The 19,945-nt window shown below is 48.0% G+C and overlaps 16 non-coding genes across 16 annotated transcripts; all 16 read left to right on the top strand.

Annotated features, from left to right (window-relative positions):
• Window positions 1-245: 245 nt before the first annotated feature.
• On the top strand, window positions 246-318 carry Trnaa-agc (transfer RNA alanine (anticodon AGC)). Its single transcript has one exon. It is a non-coding gene; the product is annotated as a tRNA-Ala (tRNA).
• Window positions 319-1,376: 1,058 nt separating this feature from the next.
• Trnaa-ugc (transfer RNA alanine (anticodon UGC)) lies at window positions 1,377-1,449 on the top strand. The gene has a single exon. It is a non-coding gene; the product is annotated as a tRNA-Ala (tRNA).
• Window positions 1,450-1,872: 423 nt separating this feature from the next.
• Window positions 1,873-1,945, top strand: Trnaa-agc (transfer RNA alanine (anticodon AGC)). Its single transcript has one exon. It is a non-coding gene; the product is annotated as a tRNA-Ala (tRNA).
• Window positions 1,946-3,003: 1,058 nt separating this feature from the next.
• Trnaa-ugc (transfer RNA alanine (anticodon UGC)) lies at window positions 3,004-3,076 on the top strand. The gene has a single exon. It is a non-coding gene; the product is annotated as a tRNA-Ala (tRNA).
• A 2,968-nt stretch (window positions 3,077-6,044) lies between these two features.
• Trnaa-ugc (transfer RNA alanine (anticodon UGC)) lies at window positions 6,045-6,117 on the top strand. Its single transcript has one exon. It is a non-coding gene; the product is annotated as a tRNA-Ala (tRNA).
• Window positions 6,118-9,088: 2,971 nt separating this feature from the next.
• Trnaa-ugc (transfer RNA alanine (anticodon UGC)) lies at window positions 9,089-9,161 on the top strand. Its single transcript has one exon. It is a non-coding gene; the product is annotated as a tRNA-Ala (tRNA).
• A 423-nt stretch (window positions 9,162-9,584) lies between these two features.
• Trnaa-agc (transfer RNA alanine (anticodon AGC)) lies at window positions 9,585-9,657 on the top strand. Its single transcript has one exon. It is a non-coding gene; the product is annotated as a tRNA-Ala (tRNA).
• A 1,058-nt stretch (window positions 9,658-10,715) lies between these two features.
• Trnaa-ugc (transfer RNA alanine (anticodon UGC)) lies at window positions 10,716-10,788 on the top strand. The gene has a single exon. It is a non-coding gene; the product is annotated as a tRNA-Ala (tRNA).
• A 2,972-nt stretch (window positions 10,789-13,760) lies between these two features.
• Trnaa-ugc (transfer RNA alanine (anticodon UGC)) lies at window positions 13,761-13,833 on the top strand. Its single transcript has one exon. It is a non-coding gene; the product is annotated as a tRNA-Ala (tRNA).
• Window positions 13,834-14,256: 423 nt separating this feature from the next.
• On the top strand, window positions 14,257-14,329 carry Trnaa-agc (transfer RNA alanine (anticodon AGC)). The gene has a single exon. It is a non-coding gene; the product is annotated as a tRNA-Ala (tRNA).
• A 1,047-nt stretch (window positions 14,330-15,376) lies between these two features.
• On the top strand, window positions 15,377-15,449 carry Trnaa-ugc (transfer RNA alanine (anticodon UGC)). The gene has a single exon. It is a non-coding gene; the product is annotated as a tRNA-Ala (tRNA).
• A 423-nt stretch (window positions 15,450-15,872) lies between these two features.
• Window positions 15,873-15,945, top strand: Trnaa-agc (transfer RNA alanine (anticodon AGC)). Its single transcript has one exon. It is a non-coding gene; the product is annotated as a tRNA-Ala (tRNA).
• A 1,047-nt stretch (window positions 15,946-16,992) lies between these two features.
• On the top strand, window positions 16,993-17,065 carry Trnaa-ugc (transfer RNA alanine (anticodon UGC)). The gene has a single exon. It is a non-coding gene; the product is annotated as a tRNA-Ala (tRNA).
• Window positions 17,066-17,488: 423 nt separating this feature from the next.
• Trnaa-agc (transfer RNA alanine (anticodon AGC)) lies at window positions 17,489-17,561 on the top strand. Its single transcript has one exon. It is a non-coding gene; the product is annotated as a tRNA-Ala (tRNA).
• Window positions 17,562-18,608: 1,047 nt separating this feature from the next.
• On the top strand, window positions 18,609-18,681 carry Trnaa-ugc (transfer RNA alanine (anticodon UGC)). The gene has a single exon. It is a non-coding gene; the product is annotated as a tRNA-Ala (tRNA).
• Window positions 18,682-19,104: 423 nt separating this feature from the next.
• Window positions 19,105-19,177, top strand: Trnaa-agc (transfer RNA alanine (anticodon AGC)). The gene has a single exon. It is a non-coding gene; the product is annotated as a tRNA-Ala (tRNA).
• Window positions 19,178-19,945: the final 768 nt, after the last annotated feature.

The raw sequence follows: 19,945 nt of genomic DNA, 5'->3' as shown, positions 1-19,945 counted from the left end.
GGCCTAACCTCAAAGAAGTCTAGAGAGTGGACAACACGTTCGTCTTACTCAGAGCGGTGGCCGAACGCTATTTTCGACGTTGTGCGCGCCACTTTAATTTTGGCCAACTACGATTCGATACAGAATGCAGGAAACCTGAAAGACACCCTCACGGACACATTGAGAATAGTGTTTGTCTGCGGAATAATGGGAGTGCAAGGGGTCTGTGATATTGATATGGTTGTATGTAGCACTATTTGTCATCAGGGGGCGTAGCTCAGATGGTAGAGCGCTCGCTTAGCATGCGAGAGGTACTGGGATCGATACCCAGCGCCTCCAGAATTTTTAACACACCTACATGCGCACACTGCCACGCAAGTGGGATAATTCACAGCCAGCGAATGTGTCAAGGCAGATACGAGCGAACGATTAGCAGCCACAACTGGCAAGCGTGATGTTACGCGCAGGAAGCACCCTCCTCCCACCGCTACACTGAATTTAGAAACAGTACAAGTCTGCCCTTAAGATTCTCAAACCTATGTCGGAAAGATCTGCCTTGCGCCGAGTTCACAAAAATCCCACTGCACATTCCCATTCTTTACGTGCAGTCGGCTGCTACTGGTGTTGCTAGTTGTGACTGCTGATGACAGATGCCGTAGCAATCAATTCATGGAGTGAGTTGTATGTTTTGCGATACTCTGTCTCTGACAAGCAAGCAGAGGTGACACAGGCGCGAACACGGGAAGCTTGCAGCCCCTCGCTGCCTGCAGACACCGAGCAGCCACACTAGGTGGGCGGCCTAAGCCGTAGGCGAAATGTGCTCACTCGCTTGGGCGCGACGTCAAGCTCTAAATAAGGCTTTCACTAGCGTGAGCGTTGCGTGAGCGTCGTGGAAAGTCGGAAAAGTCGTCTGCATGGGTGAGTGCCATGTTTGGGGAGCGTTTCGTAGTTTGCGTAGTGCAATGGAGACGCGGAAACGTGTTGTGGCCCAGTGTTTTGCAGTTGGACGACAAGAGTGGTACACAGTAGTAAAGTGCGAGGCAGTGAGTTGGCATGAACAGTCGAGTGCACAATTGGGCTTCAGATGTGCTTGTTACCTCAGGCGCGGTGTGATTGTCGACAAGGTTTGTGACTGTCCTTTCAAAAAATGACTCTGAGCACTATGGGACTCAACTGCTGTGGTCATCAGTCGACTGTCCTTTCAATTTAAGACGTTAAATACAGACGTAATTTGTAGTCGTAATACCAGAGCATCGAAACTACTTGGAACTCTTGTGTATATGAACTTGACCGCGCCTTTGTACACTGGTCCCTTCACCCCTACAAACCAACCAACCATCAGGTCCGTGCACATCAGAGTAGCAAAGAATGGAAAACAGCGCAGCTTTGTTGCCCTTGGGGGCGTAGCTCAGTTGGTAGAGCGTTCGCTTTGCATGTGAAAGGTCCCGGGTTCAAGCCCCGGCGCCTCCATGTTTTGTGGACAGTGCATGGTAAGTGTTGGTCGCGGCGAGCCTAAAGACACGCAAGATGTTGCAAAGCCAGCGTCACAGCTCATGTGATGTATACTGACGTAAGGAGAGCAAGACGTAAATGTGAGGACCGGCTGTTGTCGAGGTGTCATCGAGTGCAAATCTGTCTTAGGTATAACGGCCTAACCTCAAAGAAGTCTAGAGAGTGGACAACACGTTCGTCTTACTCAGAGCGGTGGCCGAACGCTATTTTCGACGTTGTGCGCGCCACTTTAATTTTGGCCAACTACGATTCGATACAGAATGCAGGAAACCTGAAAGACACCCTCACGGACACATTGAGAATAGTGTTTGTCTGCGGAATAATGGGAGTGCAAGGGGTCTGTGATATTGATATGGTTGTATGTAGCACTATTTGTCATCAGGGGGCGTAGCTCAGATGGTAGAGCGCTCGCTTAGCATGCGAGAGGTACTGGGATCGATACCCAGCGCCTCCAGAATTTTTAACACACCTACATGCGCACACTGCCACGCAAGTGGGATAATTCACAGCCAGCGAATGTGTCAAGGCAGATACGAGCGAACGATTAGCAGCCACAACTGGCAAGCGTGATGTTACGCGCAGGAAGCACCCTCCTCCCACCGCTACACTGAATTTAGAAACAGTACAAGTCTGCCCTTAAGATTCTCAAACCTATGTCGGAAAGATCTGCCTTGCGCCGAGTTCACAAAAATCCCACTGCACATTCCCATTCTTTACGTGCAGTCGGCTGCTACTGGTGTTGCTAGTTGTGACTGCTGATGACAGATGCCGTAGCAATCAATTCATGGAGTGAGTTGTATGTTTTGCGATACTCTGTCTCTGACAAGCAAGCAGAGGTGACACAGGCGCGAACACGGGAAGCTTGCAGCCCCTCGCTGCCTGCAGACACCGAGCAGCCACACTAGGTGGGCGGCCTAAGCCGTAGGCGAAATGTGCTCACTCGCTTGGGCGCGACGTCAAGCTCTAAATAAGGCTTTCACTAGCGTGAGCGTTGCGTGAGCGTCGTGGAAGGTCGGAAAAGTCGTCTGCATGGGTGAGTGCCATGTTTGGGGAGCGTTTCGTAGTTTGCGCAGTGCAATGGAGACGCGGAAACGTGTTGTGGCCCAGTGTTTTGCAGTTGGACGACAAGAGTGGTACACAGTAGTAAAGTGCGAGGCAGTGAGTTGGCATGAACAGTCGAGTGCACAATTGGGCTTCAGATGTGCTTGTTACCTCAGGCGCGGTGTGATTGTCGACAAGGTTTGTGACTGTCCTTTCAAAAAATGGCTCTGAGCACTATGGGACTCAACTGCTGTGGTCATCAGTCGACTGTCCTTTCAATTTAAGACGTTAAATACAGACGTAATTTGTAGTCGTAATACCAGAGCATCGAAACTACTTGGAACTCTTGTGTATATGAACTTGACCGCGCCTTTGTACACTGGTCCCTTCACCCCTACAAACCAACCAACCATCAGGTCCGTGCACATCAGAGTAGCAAAGAATGGAAAACAGCGCAGCTTTGTTGCGCTTGGGGGCGTAGCTCAGTTGGTAGAGCGTTCGCTTTGCATGTGAAAGGTCCCGGGTTCAAGCCCCGGCGCCTCCATGTTTTGTGGACAGTGCATGGTAAGTGTTGGTCGCGGCGAGCCTAAAGACACGCAAGATGTTGCAAAGCCAGCGTCACAGCTCATGTGATGTATACTGACGTAAGGAGAGCAAGACGTAAATGTGAGGACCGGCTGTTGTCGAGGTGTCATCGAGTGCAAATCTGTCTTAGGTATAACGGCCTAACCTCAAAGAAGTCTAGAGAGTGGACAACACGTTCGTCTTACTCAGAGCGGTGGCCGAACGCTATTTTCGACGTTGTGCGCGCCACTTTAATTTTGGCCAACTACGATTCGATACAGAATGCAGGAAACCTGAAAGACACCCTCACGGACACATTGAGAATAGTGTTTGTCTGCGGAATAATGGGAGTGCAAGGGGTCTGTGATATTGATATGGTTGTATGTAGCACTATTTGTCATCAGGGGGCGTAGCTCAGATGGTCGGCTGTCTACAGTGTATTTACGAATCGGCAACAGAATAACTCTATAGAAATGAAGTATCCTGGCAAGAACTGGCGACAAATTTGGATGAATATCAGCACTCCTCTTCTTCGTTCCCAAGTTCGTTCCGTGTGGTATGATGTTGTGAACGAGGTGATGCCCACGGGGGAGAAATTGTGTAAGATCCACTTACGGCCTACACCGACTTGCGACACATGTGGGCATGTGGAAACATTGCACCACATATTATACTGCAGAGATCAGACGCAAATCTGGAAATGGACGAGAATGAAACTGGCTCTTATTAATAGAACGACGCCATCCGCAATACAACTGCAGGATATATTCCACCCGGACTGGCAATTATTTCCGAAATCTAAAAATAATAGCTATACCTGGTTAATTGGACAGTACCTATTTTATATACTGACGACTAAAACGCCTACACTTTCTGATTTTCATATGTATCTTATTGCCGAATATTACGCGATCAAACGATTACGAAAGTATAAAGAAAAATTTCAGAATTTTCTCACCGTTGCTTTGAATGATGGGAAGCTTTAAGTGTGCGAACCAATGGGTACGATTATTGCTTTTATTCTTTCTTCTATTATCAGGGTATCTGTTTGTCGGTTCTCAGGACTCAATTGTTTCTTAAGTGGTACAATGTGTGCACCTGTGCACCTAAGGTCACAGAGAAGCAGCATGCAACAGGATGCAAACCTTGTGGCACCAGTATTTATTTCTGTTTTTCTTACGTTACCCAGCAGACAAGTATAGTTTCATTTGACGAAGTTTAAAACAGACGAGGCAGTATTTTCTTTCTAGATACCCATCTTTCCTCTATAAGGAACCATATCTCTATTAATTATATACGATGCTGAAGGAGCAATCTATGATCTTGTTGTTTTTGTCTCCACCAACTCAAGGAACACGCCATAGTACCCAGTTACTTTACTGAATAACTGCAAGAAAACAGCACGGCGGCAATCTCGGCGAACATACTCTCAACGCTAAGAGATGACAACTTTGAATGAAGCCTTCAGGAAACTGAAACATCGACGAATACAGAACGACACGGAAACATTCATGCCAATACTAAGTGAAGACGAGGTTGAGAGGTAGTGATCCTGAGATATACCACCACAAAAAAAAAAAAAAAAAAAAAAAAAAAAAATAAATAACTACATAAATAAATACATAAAACATAAAAAAATAATAAAATGCAAAAAATAAAAAAAATAAAAAAAACTTCCACTAATAAAGCGCAGAAGCTAGCCGAAGAAGGCACAAAAAGGTGAGCGAATGGATGGGCTGTGTGGGGAGAAGGGAGGCCCTAACGCCACACGAGAAGGGTACGGGTCCAAAAAAAAAAAAAAAAAAAAAAAAAAAAAAAAAAAAAAAAAAAAAATGGTAGAGCGCTCGCTTAGCATGCGAGAGGTACTGGGATCGATACCCAGCGCCTCCAGAATTTTTAACACACCTACATGCGCACACTGCCACGCAAGTGGGATAATTCACAGCCAGCGAATGTGTCAAGGCAGATACGAGCGAACGATTAGCAGCCACAACTGGCAAGCGTGATGTTACGCGCAGGAAGCACCCTCCTCCCACCGCTACACTGAATTTAGAAACAGTACAAGTCTGCCCTTAAGATTCTCAAACCTATGTCGGAAAGATCTGCCTTGCGCCGAGTTCACAAAAATCCCACTGCACATTCCCATTCTTTACGTGCAGTCGGCTGCTACTGGTGTTGCTAGTTGTGACTGCTGATGACAGATGCCGTAGCAATCAATTCATGGAGTGAGTTGTATGTTTTGCGATACTCTGTCTCTGACAAGCAAGCAGAGGTGACACAGGCGCGAACACGGGAAGCTTGCAGCCCCTCGCTGCCTGCAGACACCGAGCAGCCACACTAGGTGGGCGGCCTAAGCCGTAGGCGAAATGTGCTCACTCGCTTGGGCGCGACGTCAAGCTCTAAATAAGGCTTTCACTAGCGTGAGCGTTGCGTGAGCGTCGTGGAAGGTCGGAAAAGTCGTCTGCATGGGTGAGTGCCATGTTTGGGGAGCGTTTCGTAGTTTGCGCAGTGCAATGGAGACGCGGAAACGTGTTGTGGCCCAGTGTTTTGCAGTTGGACGACAAGAGTGGTACACAGTAGTAAAGTGCGAGGCAGTGAGTTGGCATGAACAGTCGAGTGCACAATTGGGCTTCAGATGTGCTTGTTACCTCAGGCGCGGTGTGATTGTCGACAAGGTTTGTGACTGTCCTTTCAAAAAATGGCTCTGAGCACTATGGGACTCAACTGCTGTGGTCATCAGTCGACTGTCCTTTCAATTTAAGACGTTAAATACAGACGTAATTTGTAGTCGTAATACCAGAGCATCGAAACTACTTGGAACTCTTGTGTATATGAACTTGACCGCGCCTTTGTACACTGGTCCCTTCACCCCTACAAACCAACCAACCATCAGGTCCGTGCACATCAGAGTAGCAAAGAATGGAAAACAGCGCAGCTTTGTTGCCCTTGGGGGCGTAGCTCAGTTGGTAGAGCGTTCGCTTTGCATGTGAAAGGTCCCGGGTTCAAGCCCCGGCGCCTCCATGTTTTGTGGACAGTGCATGGTAAGTGTTGGTCGCGGCGAGCCTAAAGACACGCAAGATGTTGCAAAGCCAGCGTCACAGCTCATGTGATGTATACTGACGTAAGGAGAGCAAGACGTAAATGTGAGGACCGGCTGTTGTCGAGGTGTCATCGAGTGCAAATCTGTCTTAGGTATAACGGCCTAACCTCAAAGAAGTCTAGAGAGTGGACAACACGTTCGTCTTACTCAGAGCGGTGGCCGAACGCTATTTTCGACGTTGTGCGCGCCACTTTAATTTTGGCCAACTACGATTCGATACAGAATGCAGGAAACCTGAAAGACACCCTCACGGACACATTGAGAATAGTGTTTGTCTGCGGAATAATGGGAGTGCAAGGGGTCTGTGATATTGATATGGTTGTATGTAGCACTATTTGTCATCAGGGGGCGTAGCTCAGATGGTCGGCTGTCTACAGTGTATTTACGAATCGGCAACAGAATAACTCTATAGAAATGAAGTATCCTGGCAAGAACTGGCGACAAATTTGGATGAATATCAGCACTCCTCTTCTTCGTTCCCAAGTTCGTTCCGTGTGGTATGATGTTGTGAACGAGGTGATGCCCACGGGGGAGAAATTGTGTAAGATCCACTTACGGCCTACACCGACTTGCGACACATGTGGGCATGTGGAAACATTGCACCACATATTATACTGCAGAGATCAGACGCAAATCTGGAAATGGACGAGAATGAAACTGGCTCTTATTAATAGAACGACGCCATCCGCAATACAACTGCAGGATATATTCCACCCGGACTGGCAATTATTTCCGAAATCTAAAAATAATAGCTATACCTGGTTAATTGGACAGTACCTATTTTATATACTGACGACTAAAACGCCTACACTTTCTGATTTTCATATGTATCTTATTGCCGAATATTACGCGATCAAACGATTACGAAAGTATAAAGAAAAATTTCAGAATTTTCTCACCGTTGCTTTGAATGATGGGAAGCTTTAAGTGTGCGAACCAATGGGTACGATTATTGCTTTTATTCTTTCTTCTATTATCAGGGTATCTGTTTGTCGGTTCTCAGGACTCAATTGTTTCTTAAGTGGTACAATGTGTGCACCTGTGCACCTAAGGTCACAGAGAAGCAGCATGCAACAGGATGCAAACCTTGTGGCACCAGTATTTATTTCTGTTTTTCTTACGTTACCCAGCAGACAAGTATAGTTTCATTTGACGAAGTTTAAAACAGACGAGGCAGTATTTTCTTTCTAGATACCCATCTTTCCTCTATAAGGAACCATATCTCTATTAATTATATACGATGCTGAAGGAGCAATCTATGATCTTGTTGTTTTTGTCTCCACCAACTCAAGGAACACGCCATAGTACCCAGTTACTTTACTGAATAACTGCAAGAAAACAGCACGGCGGCAATCTCGGCGAACATACTCTCAACGCTAAGAGATGACAACTTTGAATGAAGCCTTCAGGAAACTGAAACATCGACGAATACAGAACGACACGGAAACATTCATGCCAATGCTAAGTGAAGACGAGGTTGAGAGGTAGTGATCCTGAGATATACCACCACAAAAAAAAAAAAAAAAAAAAAAAAAAAAATAAATAAATAACTACATAAATAAATACATAAAACATAAAAAAATAATAAAATGCAAAAAATAAAAAAAATAAAAAAAACTTCCACTAATAAAGCGCAGAAGCTAGCCGAAGAAGGCACAAAAAGGTGAGCGAATGGATGGGCTGTGTGGGGAGAAGGGAGGCCCTAACGCCACACGAGAAGGGTACGGGTCCAAAAAAAAAAAAAAAAAAAAAAAAAAAAAAAAAAAAAAAAAAAAAATGGTAGAGCGCTCGCTTAGCATGCGAGAGGTACTGGGATCGATACCCAGCGCCTCCAGAATTTTTAACACACCTACATGCGCACACTGCCACGCAAGTGGGATAATTCACAGCCAGCGAATGTGTCAAGGCAGATACGAGCGAACGATTAGCAGCCACAACTGGCAAGCGTGATGTTACGCGCAGGAAGCACCCTCCTCCCACCGCTACACTGAATTTAGAAACAGTACAAGTCTGCCCTTAAGATTCTCAAACCTATGTCGGAAAGATCTGCCTTGCGCCGAGTTCACAAAAATCCCACTGCACATTCCCATTCTTTACGTGCAGTCGGCTGCTACTGGTGTTGCTAGTTGTGACTGCTGATGACAGATGCCGTAGCAATCAATTCATGGAGTGAGTTGTATGTTTTGCGATACTCTGTCTCTGACAAGCAAGCAGAGGTGACACAGGCGCGAACACGGGAAGCTTGCAGCCCCTCGCTGCCTGCAGACACCGAGCAGCCACACTAGGTGGGCGGCCTAAGCCGTAGGCGAAATGTGCTCACTCGCTTGGGCGCGACGTCAAGCTCTAAATAAGGCTTTCACTAGCGTGAGCGTTGCGTGAGCGTCGTGGAAAGTCGGAAAAGTCGTCTGCATGGGTGAGTGCCATGTTTGGGGAGCGTTTCGTAGTTTGCGCAGTGCAATGGAGACGCGGAAACGTGTTGTGGCCCAGTGTTTTGCAGTTGGACGACAAGAGTGGTACACAGTAGTAAAGTGCGAGGCAGTGAGTTGGCATGAACAGTCGAGTGCACAATTGGGCTTCAGATGTGCTTGTTACCTCAGGCGCGGTGTGATTGTCGACAAGGTTTGTGACTGTCCTTTCAAAAAATGGCTCTGAGCACTATGGGACTCAACTGCTGTGGTCATCAGTCGACTGTCCTTTCAATTTAAGACGTTAAATACAGACGTAATTTGTAGTCGTAATACCAGAGCATCGAAACTACTTGGAACTCTTGTGTATATGAACTTGACCGCGCCTTTGTACACTGGTCCCTTCACCCCTACAAACCAACCAACCATCAGGTCCGTGCACATCAGAGTAGCAAAGAATGGAAAACAGCGCAGCTTTGTTGCCCTTGGGGGCGTAGCTCAGTTGGTAGAGCGTTCGCTTTGCATGTGAAAGGTCCCGGGTTCAAGCCCCGGCGCCTCCATGTTTTGTGGACAGTGCATGGTAAGTGTTGGTCGCGGCGAGCCTAAAGACACGCAAGATGTTGCAAAGCCAGCGTCACAGCTCATGTGATGTATACTGACGTAAGGAGAGCAAGACGTAAATGTGAGGACCGGCTGTTGTCGAGGTGTCATCGAGTGCAAATCTGTCTTAGGTATAACGGCCTAACCTCAAAGAAGTCTAGAGAGTGGACAACACGTTCGTCTTACTCAGAGCGGTGGCCGAACGCTATTTTCGACGTTGTGCGCGCCACTTTAATTTTGGCCAACTACGATTCGATACAGAATGCAGGAAACCTGAAAGACACCCTCACGGACACATTGAGAATAGTGTTTGTCTGCGGAATAATGGGAGTGCAAGGGGTCTGTGATATTGATATGGTTGTATGTAGCACTATTTGTCATCAGGGGGCGTAGCTCAGATGGTAGAGCGCTCGCTTAGCATGCGAGAGGTACTGGGATCGATACCCAGCGCCTCCAGAATTTTTAACACACCTACATGCGCACACTGCCACGCAAGTGGGATAATTCACAGCCAGCGAATGTGTCAAGGCAGATACGAGCGAACGATTAGCAGCCACAACTGGCAAGCGTGATGTTACGCGCAGGAAGCACCCTCCTCCCACCGCTACACTGAATTTAGAAACAGTACAAGTCTGCCCTTAAGATTCTCAAACCTATGTCGGAAAGATCTGCCTTGCGCCGAGTTCACAAAAATCCCACTGCACATTCCCATTCTTTACGTGCAGTCGGCTGCTACTGGTGTTGCTAGTTGTGACTGCTGATGACAGATGCCGTAGCAATCAATTCATGGAGTGAGTTGTATGTTTTGCGATACTCTGTCTCTGACAAGCAAGCAGAGGTGACACAGGCGCGAACACGGGAAGCTTGCAGCCCCTCGCTGCCTGCAGACACCGAGCAGCCACACTAGGTGGGCGGCCTAAGCCGTAGGCGAAATGTGCTCACTCGCTTGGGCGCGACGTCAAGCTCTAAATAAGGCTTTCACTAGCGTGAGCGTTGCGTGAGCGTCGTGGAAGGTCGGAAAAGTCGTCTGCATGGGTGAGTGCCATGTTTGGGGAGCGTTTCGTAGTTTGCGCAGTGCAATGGAGACGCGGAAACGTGTTGTGGCCCAGTGTTTTGCAGTTGGACGACAAGAGTGGTACACAGTAGTAAAGTGCGAGGCAGTGAGTTGGCATGAACAGTCGAGTGCACAATTGGGCTTCAGATGTGCTTGTTACCTCAGGCGCGGTGTGATTGTCGACAAGGTTTGTGACTGTCCTTTCAAAAAATGGCTCTGAGCACTATGGGACTCAACTGCTGTGGTCATCAGTCGACTGTCCTTTCAATTTAAGACGTTAAATACAGACGTAATTTGTAGTCGTAATACCAGAGCATCGAAACTACTTGGAACTCTTGTGTATATGAACTTGACCGCGCCTTTGTACACTGGTCCCTTCACCCCTACAAACCAACCAACCATCAGGTCCGTGCACATCAGAGTAGCAAAGAATGGAAAACAGCGCAGCTTTGTTGCGCTTGGGGGCGTAGCTCAGTTGGTAGAGCGTTCGCTTTGCATGTGAAAGGTCCCGGGTTCAAGCCCCGGCGCCTCCATGTTTTGTGGACAGTGCATGGTAAGTGTTGGTCGCGGCGAGCCTAAAGACACGCAAGATGTTGCAAAGCCAGCGTCACAGCTCATGTGATGTATACTGACGTAAGGAGAGCAAGACGTAAATGTGAGGACCGGCTGTTGTCGAGGTGTCATCGAGTGCAAATCTGTCTTAGGTATAACGGCCTAACCTCAAAGAAGTCTAGAGAGTGGACAACACGTTCGTCTTACTCAGAGCGGTGGCCGAACGCTATTTTCGACGTTGTGCGCGCCACTTTAATTTTGGCCAACTACGATTCGATACAGAATGCAGGAAACCTGAAAGACACCCTCACGGACACATTGAGAATAGTGTTTGTCTGCGGAATAATGGGAGTGCAAGGGGTCTGTGATATTGATATGGTTGTATGTAGCACTATTTGTCATCAGGGGGCGTAGCTCAGATGGTCGGCTGTCTACAGTGTATTTACGAATCGGCAACAGAATAACTCTATAGAAATGAAGTATCCTGGCAAGAACTGGCGACAAATTTGGATGAATATCAGCACTCCTCTTCTTCGTTCCCAAGTTCGTTCCGTGTGGTATGATGTTGTGAACGAGGTGATGCCCACGGGGGAGAAATTGTGTAAGATCCACTTACGGCCTACACCGACTTGCGACACATGTGGGCATGTGGAAACATTGCACCACATATTATACTGCAGAGATCAGACGCAAATCTGGAAATGGACGAGAATGAAACTGGCTCTTATTAATAGAACGACGCCATCCGCAATACAACTGCAGGATATATTCCACCCGGACTGGCAATTATTTCCGAAATCTAAAAATAATAGCTATACCTGGTTAATTGGACAGTACCTATTTTATATACTGACGACTAAAACGCCTACACTTTCTGATTTTCATATGTATCTTATTGCCGAATATTACGCGATCAAACGATTACGAAAGTATAAAGAAAAATTTCAGAATTTTCTCACCGTTGCTTTGAATGATGGGAAGCTTTAAGTGTGCGAACCAATGGGTACGATTATTGCTTTTATTCTTTCTTCTATTATCAGGGTATCTGTTTGTCGGTTCTCAGGACTCAATTGTTTCTTAAGTGGTACAATGTGTGCACCTGTGCACCTAAGGTCACAGAGAAGCAGCATGCAACAGGATGCAAACCTTGTGGCACCAGTATTTATTTCTGTTTTTCTTACGTTACCCAGCAGACAAGTATAGTTTCATTTGACGAAGTTTAAAACAGACGAGGCAGTATTTTCTTTCTAGATACCCATCTTTCCTCTATAAGGAACCATATCTCTATTAATTATATACGATGCTGAAGGAGCAATCTATGATCTTGTTGTTTTTGTCTCCACCAACTCAAGGAACACGCCATAGTACCCAGTTACTTTACTGAATAACTGCAAGAAAACAGCACGGCGGCAATCTCGGCGAACATACTCTCAACGCTAAGAGATGACAACTTTGAATGAAGCCTTCAGGAAACTGAAACATCGACGAATACAGAACGACACGGAAACATTCATGCCAATACTAAGTGAAGACGAGGTTGAGAGGTAGTGATCCTGAGATATACCACCACAAAAAAAAAAAAAAAAAAAAAAAAAAAAAAATAAATAAATAACTACATAAATAAATACATAAAACATAAAAAAATAATAAAATGCAAAAAATAAAAAAAATAAAAAAAACTTCCACTAATAAAGCGCAGAAGCTAGCCGAAGAAGGCACAAAAAGGTGAGCGAATGGATGGGCTGTGTGGGGAGAAGGGAGGCCCTAACGCCACACGAGAAGGGTACGGGTCCAAAAAAAAAAAAAAAAAAAAAAAAAAAAAAAAAAAAAAAAAAAAATGGTAGAGCGCTCGCTTAGCATGCGAGAGGTACTGGGATCGATACCCAGCGCCTCCAGAATTTTTAACACACCTACATGCGCACACTGCCACGCAAGTGGGATAATTCACAGCCAGCGAATGTGTCAAGGCAGATACGAGCGAACGATTAGCAGCCACAACTGGCAAGCGTGATGTTACGCGCAGGAAGCACCCTCCTCCCACCGCTACACTGAATTTAGAAACAGTACAAGTCTGCCCTTAAGATTCTCAAACCTATGTCGGAAAGATCTGCCTTGCGCCGAGTTCACAAAAATCCCACTGCACATTCCCATTCTTTACGTGCAGTCGGCTGCTACTGGTGTTGCTAGTTGTGACTGCTGATGACAGATGCCGTAGCAATCAATTCATGGAGTGAGTTGTATGTTTTGCGATACTCTGTCTCTGACAAGCAAGCAGAGGTGACACAGGCGCGAACACGGGAAGCTTGCAGCCCCTCGCTGCCTGCAGACACCGAGCAGCCACACTAGGTGGGCGGCCTAAGCCGTAGGCGAAATGTGCTCACTCGCTTGGGCGCGACGTCAAGCTCTAAATAAGGCTTTCACTAGCGTGAGCGTTGCGTGAGCGTCGTGGAAAGTCGGAAAAGTCGTCTGCATGGGTGAGTGCCATGTTTGGGGAGCGTTTCGTAGTTTGCGCAGTGCAATGGAGACGCGGAAACGTGTTGTGGCCCAGTGTTTTGCAGTTGGACGACAAGAGTGGTACACAGTAGTAAAGTGCGAGGCAGTGAGTTGGCATGAACAGTCGAGTGCACAATTGGGCTTCAGATGTGCTTGTTACCTCAGGCGCGGTGTGATTGTCGACAAGGTTTGTGACTGTCCTTTCAAAAAATGGCTCTGAGCACTATGGGACTCAACTGCTGTGGTCATCAGTCGACTGTCCTTTCAATTTAAGACGTTAAATACAGACGTAATTTGTAGTCGTAATACCAGAGCATCGAAACTACTTGGAACTCTTGTGTATATGAACTTGACCGCGCCTTTGTACACTGGTCCCTTCACCCCTACAAACCAACCAACCATCAGGTCCGTGCACATCAGAGTAGCAAAGAATGGAAAACAGCGCAGCTTTGTTGCCCTTGGGGGCGTAGCTCAGTTGGTAGAGCGTTCGCTTTGCATGTGAAAGGTCCCGGGTTCAAGCCCCGGCGCCTCCATGTTTTGTGGACAGTGCATGGTAAGTGTTGGTCGCGGCGAGCCTAAAGACACGCAAGATGTTGCAAAGCCAGCGTCACAGCTCATGTGATGTATACTGACGTAAGGAGAGCAAGACGTAAATGTGAGGACCGGCTGTTGTCGAGGTGTCATCGAGTGCAAATCTGTCTTAGGTATAACGGCCTAACCTCAAAGAAGTCTAGAGAGTGGACAACACGTTCGTCTTACTCAGAGCGGTGGCCGAACGCTATTTTCGACGTTGTGCGCGCCACTTTAATTTTGGCCAACTACGATTCGATACAGAATGCAGGAAACCTGAAAGACACCCTCACGGACACATTGAGAATAGTGTTTGTCTGCGGAATAATGGGAGTGCAAGGGGTCTGTGATATTGATATGGTTGTATGTAGCACTATTTGTCATCAGGGGGCGTAGCTCAGATGGTAGAGCGCTCGCTTAGCATGCGAGAGGTACTGGGATCGATACCCAGCGCCTCCAGAATTTTTAACACACCTACATGCGCACACTGCCACGCAAGTGGGATAATTCACAGCCAGCGAATGTGTCAAGGCAGATACGAGCGAACGATTAGCAGCCACAACTGGCAAGCGTGATGTTACGCGCAGGAAGCACCCTCCTCCCACCGCTACACTGAATTTAGAAACAGTACAAGTCTGCCCTTAAGATTCTCAAACCTATGTCGGAAAGATCTGCCTTGCGCCGAGTTCACAAAAATCCCACTGCACATTCCCATTCTTTACGTGCAGTCGGCTGCTACTGGTGTTGCTAGTTGTGACTGCTGATGACAGATGCCGTAGCAATCAATTCGTGGAGTGAGTTGTATGTTTTGCGATACTCTGTCTCTGACAAGCAAGCAGAGGTGACACAGGCGCGAACACGGGAAGCTTGCAGCCCCTCGCTGCCTGCAGACACCGAGCAGCCACACTAGGTGGGCGGCCTAAGCCGTAGGCGAAATGTGCTCACTCGCTTGGGCGCGACGTCAAGCTCTAAATAAGGCTTTCACTAGCGTGAGCGTCGTGGAAAGTCGGAAAAGTCGTCTGCATGGGTGAGTGCCATGTTTGGGGAGCGTTTCGTAGTTTGCGCAGTGCAATGGAGACGCGGAAACGTGTTGTGGCCCAGTGTTTTGCAGTTGGACGACAAGAGTGGTACACAGTAGTAAAGTGCGAGGCAGTGAGTTGGCATGAACAGTCGAGTGCACAATTGGGCTTCAGATGTGCTTGTTACCTCAGGCGCGGTGTGATTGTCGACAAGGTTTGTGACTGTCCTTTCAAAAAATGGCTCTGAGCACTATGGGACTCAACTGCTGTGGTCATCAGTCGACTGTCCTTTCAATTTAAGACGTTAAATACAGACGTAATTTGTAGTCGTAATACCAGAGCATCGAAACTACTTGGAACTCTTGTGTATATGAACTTGACCGCGCCTTTGTACACTGGTCCCTTCACCCCTACAAACCAACCAACCATCAGGTCCGTGCACATCAGAGTAGCAAAGAATGGAAAACAGCGCAGCTTTGTTGCGCTTGGGGGCGTAGCTCAGTTGGTAGAGCGTTCGCTTTGCATGTGAAAGGTCCCGGGTTCAAGCCCCGGCGCCTCCATGTTTTGTGGACAGTGCATGGTAAGTGTTGGTCGCGGCGAGCCTAAAGACACGCAAGATGTTGCAAAGCCAGCGTCACAGCTCATGTGATGTATACTGACGTAAGGAGAGCAAGACGTAAATGTGAGGACCGGCTGTTGTCGAGGTGTCATCGAGTGCAAATCTGTCTTAGGTATAACGGCCTAACCTCAAAGAAGTCTAGAGAGTGGACAACACGTTCGTCTTACTCAGAGCGGTGGCCGAACGCTATTTTCGACGTTGTGCGCGCCACTTTAATTTTGGCCAACTACGATTCGATACAGAATGCAGGAAACCTGAAAGACACCCTCACGGACACATTGAGAATAGTGTTTGTCTGCGGAATAATGGGAGTGCAAGGGGTCTGTGATATTGATATGGTTGTATGTAGCACTATTTGTCATCAGGGGGCGTAGCTCAGATGGTAGAGCGCTCGCTTAGCATGCGAGAGGTACTGGGATCGATACCCAGCGCCTCCAGAATTTTTAACACACCTACATGCGCACACTGCCACGCAAGTGGGATAATTCACAGCCAGCGAATGTGTCAAGGCAGATACGAGCGAACGATTAGCAGCCACAACTGGCAAGCGTGATGTTACGCGCAGGAAGCACCCTCCTCCCACCGCTACACTGAATTTAGAAACAGTACAAGTCTGCCCTTAAGATTCTCAAACCTATGTCGGAAAGATCTGCCTTGCGCCGAGTTCACAAAAATCCCACTGCACATTCCCATTCTTTACGTGCAGTCGGCTGCTACTGGTGTTGCTAGTTGTGACTGCTGATGACAGATGCCGTAGCAATCAATTCGTGGAGTGAGTTGTATGTTTTGCGATACTCTGTCTCTGACAAGCAAGCAGAGGTGACACAGGCGCGAACACGGGAAGCTTGCAGCCCCTCGCTGCCTGCAGACACCGAGCAGCCACACTAGGTGGGCGGCCTAAGCCGTAGGCGAAATGTGCTCACTCGCTTGGGCGCGACGTCAAGCTCTAAATAAGGCTTTCACTAGCGTGAGCGTCGTGGAAAGTCGGAAAAGTCGTCTGCATGGGTGAGTGCCATGTTTGGGGAGCGTTTCGTAGTTTGCGCAGTGCAATGGAGACGCGGAAACGTGTTGTGGCCCAGTGTTTTGCAGTTGGACGACAAGAGTGGTACACAGTAGTAAAGTGCGAGGCAGTGAGTTGGCATGAACAGTCGAGTGCACAATTGGGCTTCAGATGTGCTTGTTACCTCAGGCGCGGTGTGATTGTCGACAAGGTTTGTGACTGTCCTTTCAAAAAATGGCTCTGAGCACTATGGGACTCAACTGCTGTGGTCATCAGTCGACTGTCCTTTCAATTTAAGACGTTAAATACAGACGTAATTTGTAGTCGTAATACCAGAGCATCGAAACTACTTGGAACTCTTGTGTATATGAACTTGACCGCGCCTTTGTACACTGGTCCCTTCACCCCTACAAACCAACCAACCATCAGGTCCGTGCACATCAGAGTAGCAAAGAATGGAAAACAGCGCAGCTTTGTTGCGCTTGGGGGCGTAGCTCAGTTGGTAGAGCGTTCGCTTTGCATGTGAAAGGTCCCGGGTTCAAGCCCCGGCGCCTCCATGTTTTGTGGACAGTGCATGGTAAGTGTTGGTCGCGGCGAGCCTAAAGACACGCAAGATGTTGCAAAGCCAGCGTCACAGCTCATGTGATGTATACTGACGTAAGGAGAGCAAGACGTAAATGTGAGGACCGGCTGTTGTCGAGGTGTCATCGAGTGCAAATCTGTCTTAGGTATAACGGCCTAACCTCAAAGAAGTCTAGAGAGTGGACAACACGTTCGTCTTACTCAGAGCGGTGGCCGAACGCTATTTTCGACGTTGTGCGCGCCACTTTAATTTTGGCCAACTACGATTCGATACAGAATGCAGGAAACCTGAAGGACACCCTCACGGACACATTGAGAATAGTGTTTGTCTGCGGAATAATGGGAGTGCAAGGGGTCTGTGATATTGATATGGTTGTATGTAGCACTATTTGTCATCAGGGGGCGTAGCTCAGATGGTAGAGCGCTCGTTTAGCATGCGAGAGGTACTGGGATCGATACCCAGCGCCTCCAGAATTTTTAACACACCTACATGCGCACACTGCCACGCAAGTGGGATAATTCACAGCCAGCGAATGTGTCAAGGCAGATACGAGCGAACGATTAGCAGCCACAACTGGCAAGCGTGATGTTACGCGCAGGAAGCACCCTCCTCCCACCGCTACACTGAATTTAGAAACAGTACAAGTCTGCCCTTAAGATTCTCAAACCTATGTCGGAAAGATCTGCCTTGCGCCGAGTTCACAAAAATCCCACTGCACATTCCCATTCTTTACGTGCAGTCGGCTGCTACTGGTGTTGCTAGTTGTGACTGCTGATGACAGATGCCGTAGCAATCAATTCATGGAGTGAGTTGTATGTTTTGCGATACTCTGTCTCTGACAAGCAAGCAGAGGTGACACAGGCGCGAACACGGGAAGCTTGCAGCCCCTCGCTGCCTGCAGACACCGAGCAGCCACACTAGGTGGGCGGCCTAAGCCGTAGGCGAAATGTGCTCACTCGCTTGGGCGCGACGTCAAGCTCTAAATAAGGCTTTCACTAGCGTGAGCGTCGTGGAAAGTCGGAAAAGTCGTCTGCATGGGTGAGTGCCATGTTTGGGGAGCGTTTCGTAGTTTGCGCAGTGCAATGGAGACGCGGAAACGTGTTGTGGCCCAGTGTTTTGCAGTTGGACGACAAGAGTGGTACACAGTAGTAAAGTGCGAGGCAGTGAGTTGGCATGAACAGTCGAGTGCACAATTGGGCTTCAGATGTGCTTGTTACCTCAGGCGCGGTGTGATTGTCGACAAGGTTTGTGACTGTCCTTTCAAAAAATGGCTCTGAGCACTATGGGACTCAACTGCTGTGGTCATCAGTCGACTGTCCTTTCAATTTAAGACGTTAAATACAGACGTAATTTGTAGTCGTAATACCAGAGCATCGAAACTACTTGGAACTCTTGTGTATATGAACTTGACCGCGCCTTTGTACACTGGTCCCTTCACCCCTACAAACCAACCAACCATCAGGTCCGTGCACATCAGAGTAGCAAAGAATGGAAAACAGCGCAGCTTTGTTGCCCTTGGGGGCGTAGCTCAGTTGGTAGAGCGTTCGCTTTGCATGTGAAAGGTCCCGGGTTCAAGCCCCGGCGCCTCCATGTTTTGTGGACAGTGCATGGTAAGTGTTGGTCGCGGCGAGCCTAAAGACACGCAAGATGTTGCAAAGCCAGCGTCACAGCTCATGTGATGTATACTGACGTAAGGAGAGCAAGACGTAAATGTGAGGACCGGCTGTTGTCGAGGTGTCATCGAGTGCAAATCTGTCTTAGGTATAACGGCCTAACCTCAAAGAAGTCTAGAGAGTGGACAACACGTTCGTCTTACTCAGAGCGGTGGCCGAACGCTATTTTCGACGTTGTGCGCGCCACTTTAATTTTGGCCAACTACGATTCGATACAGAATGCAGGAAACCTGAAAGACACCCTCACGGACACATTGAGAATAGTGTTTGTCTGCGGAATAATGGGAGTGCAAGGGGTCTGTGATATTGATATGGTTGTATGTAGCACTATTTGTCATCAGGGGGCGTAGCTCAGATGGTAGAGCGCTCGCTTAGCATGCGAGAGGTACTGGGATCGATACCCAGCGCCTCCAGAATTTTTAACACACCTACATGCGCACACTGCCACGCAAGTGGGATAATTCACAGCCAGCGAATGTGTCAAGGCAGATACGAGCGAACGATTAGCAGCCACAACTGGCAAGCGTGATGTTACGCGCAGGAAGCACCCTCCTCCCACCGCTACACTGAATTTAGAAACAGTACAAGTCTGCCCTTAAGATTCTCAAACCTATGTCGGAAAGATCTGCCTTGCGCCGAGTTCACAAAAATCCCACTGCACATTCCCATTCTTTACGTGCAGTCGGCTGCTACTGGTGTTGCTAGTTGTGACTGCTGATGACAGATGCCGTAGCAATCAATTCATGGAGTGAGTTGTATGTTTTGCGATACTCTGTCTCTGACAAGCAAGCAGAGGTGACACAGGCGCGAACACGGGAAGCTTGCAGCCCCTCGCTGCCTGCAGACACCGAGCAGCCACACTAGGTGGGCGGCCTAAGCCGTAGGCGAAATGTGCTCACTCGCTTGGGCGCGACGTCAAGCTCTAAATAAGGCTTTCACTAGCGTGAGCGTCGTGGAAAGTCGGAAAAGTCGTCTGCATGGGTGAGTGCCATGTTTGGGGAGCGTTTCGTAGTTTGCGCAGTGCAATGGAGACGCGGAAACGTGTTGTGGCCCAGTGTTTTGCAGTTGGACGACAAGAGTGGTACACAGTAGTAAAGTGCGAGGCAGTGAGTTGGCATGAACAGTCGAGTGCACAATTGGGCTTCAGATGTGCTTGTTACCTCAGGCGCGGTGTGATTGTC

Source organism: Schistocerca nitens, chromosome 10, assembly GCF_023898315.1.
Source record: "Schistocerca nitens isolate TAMUIC-IGC-003100 chromosome 10, iqSchNite1.1, whole genome shotgun sequence".
Classification (NCBI taxonomy): Eukaryota; Metazoa; Arthropoda; class Insecta; order Orthoptera; family Acrididae; genus Schistocerca; species Schistocerca nitens.
The sequence above is the reverse complement of the archived record's forward strand: the minus strand, read 5'-3'. Positions and strand labels throughout refer to the sequence as shown.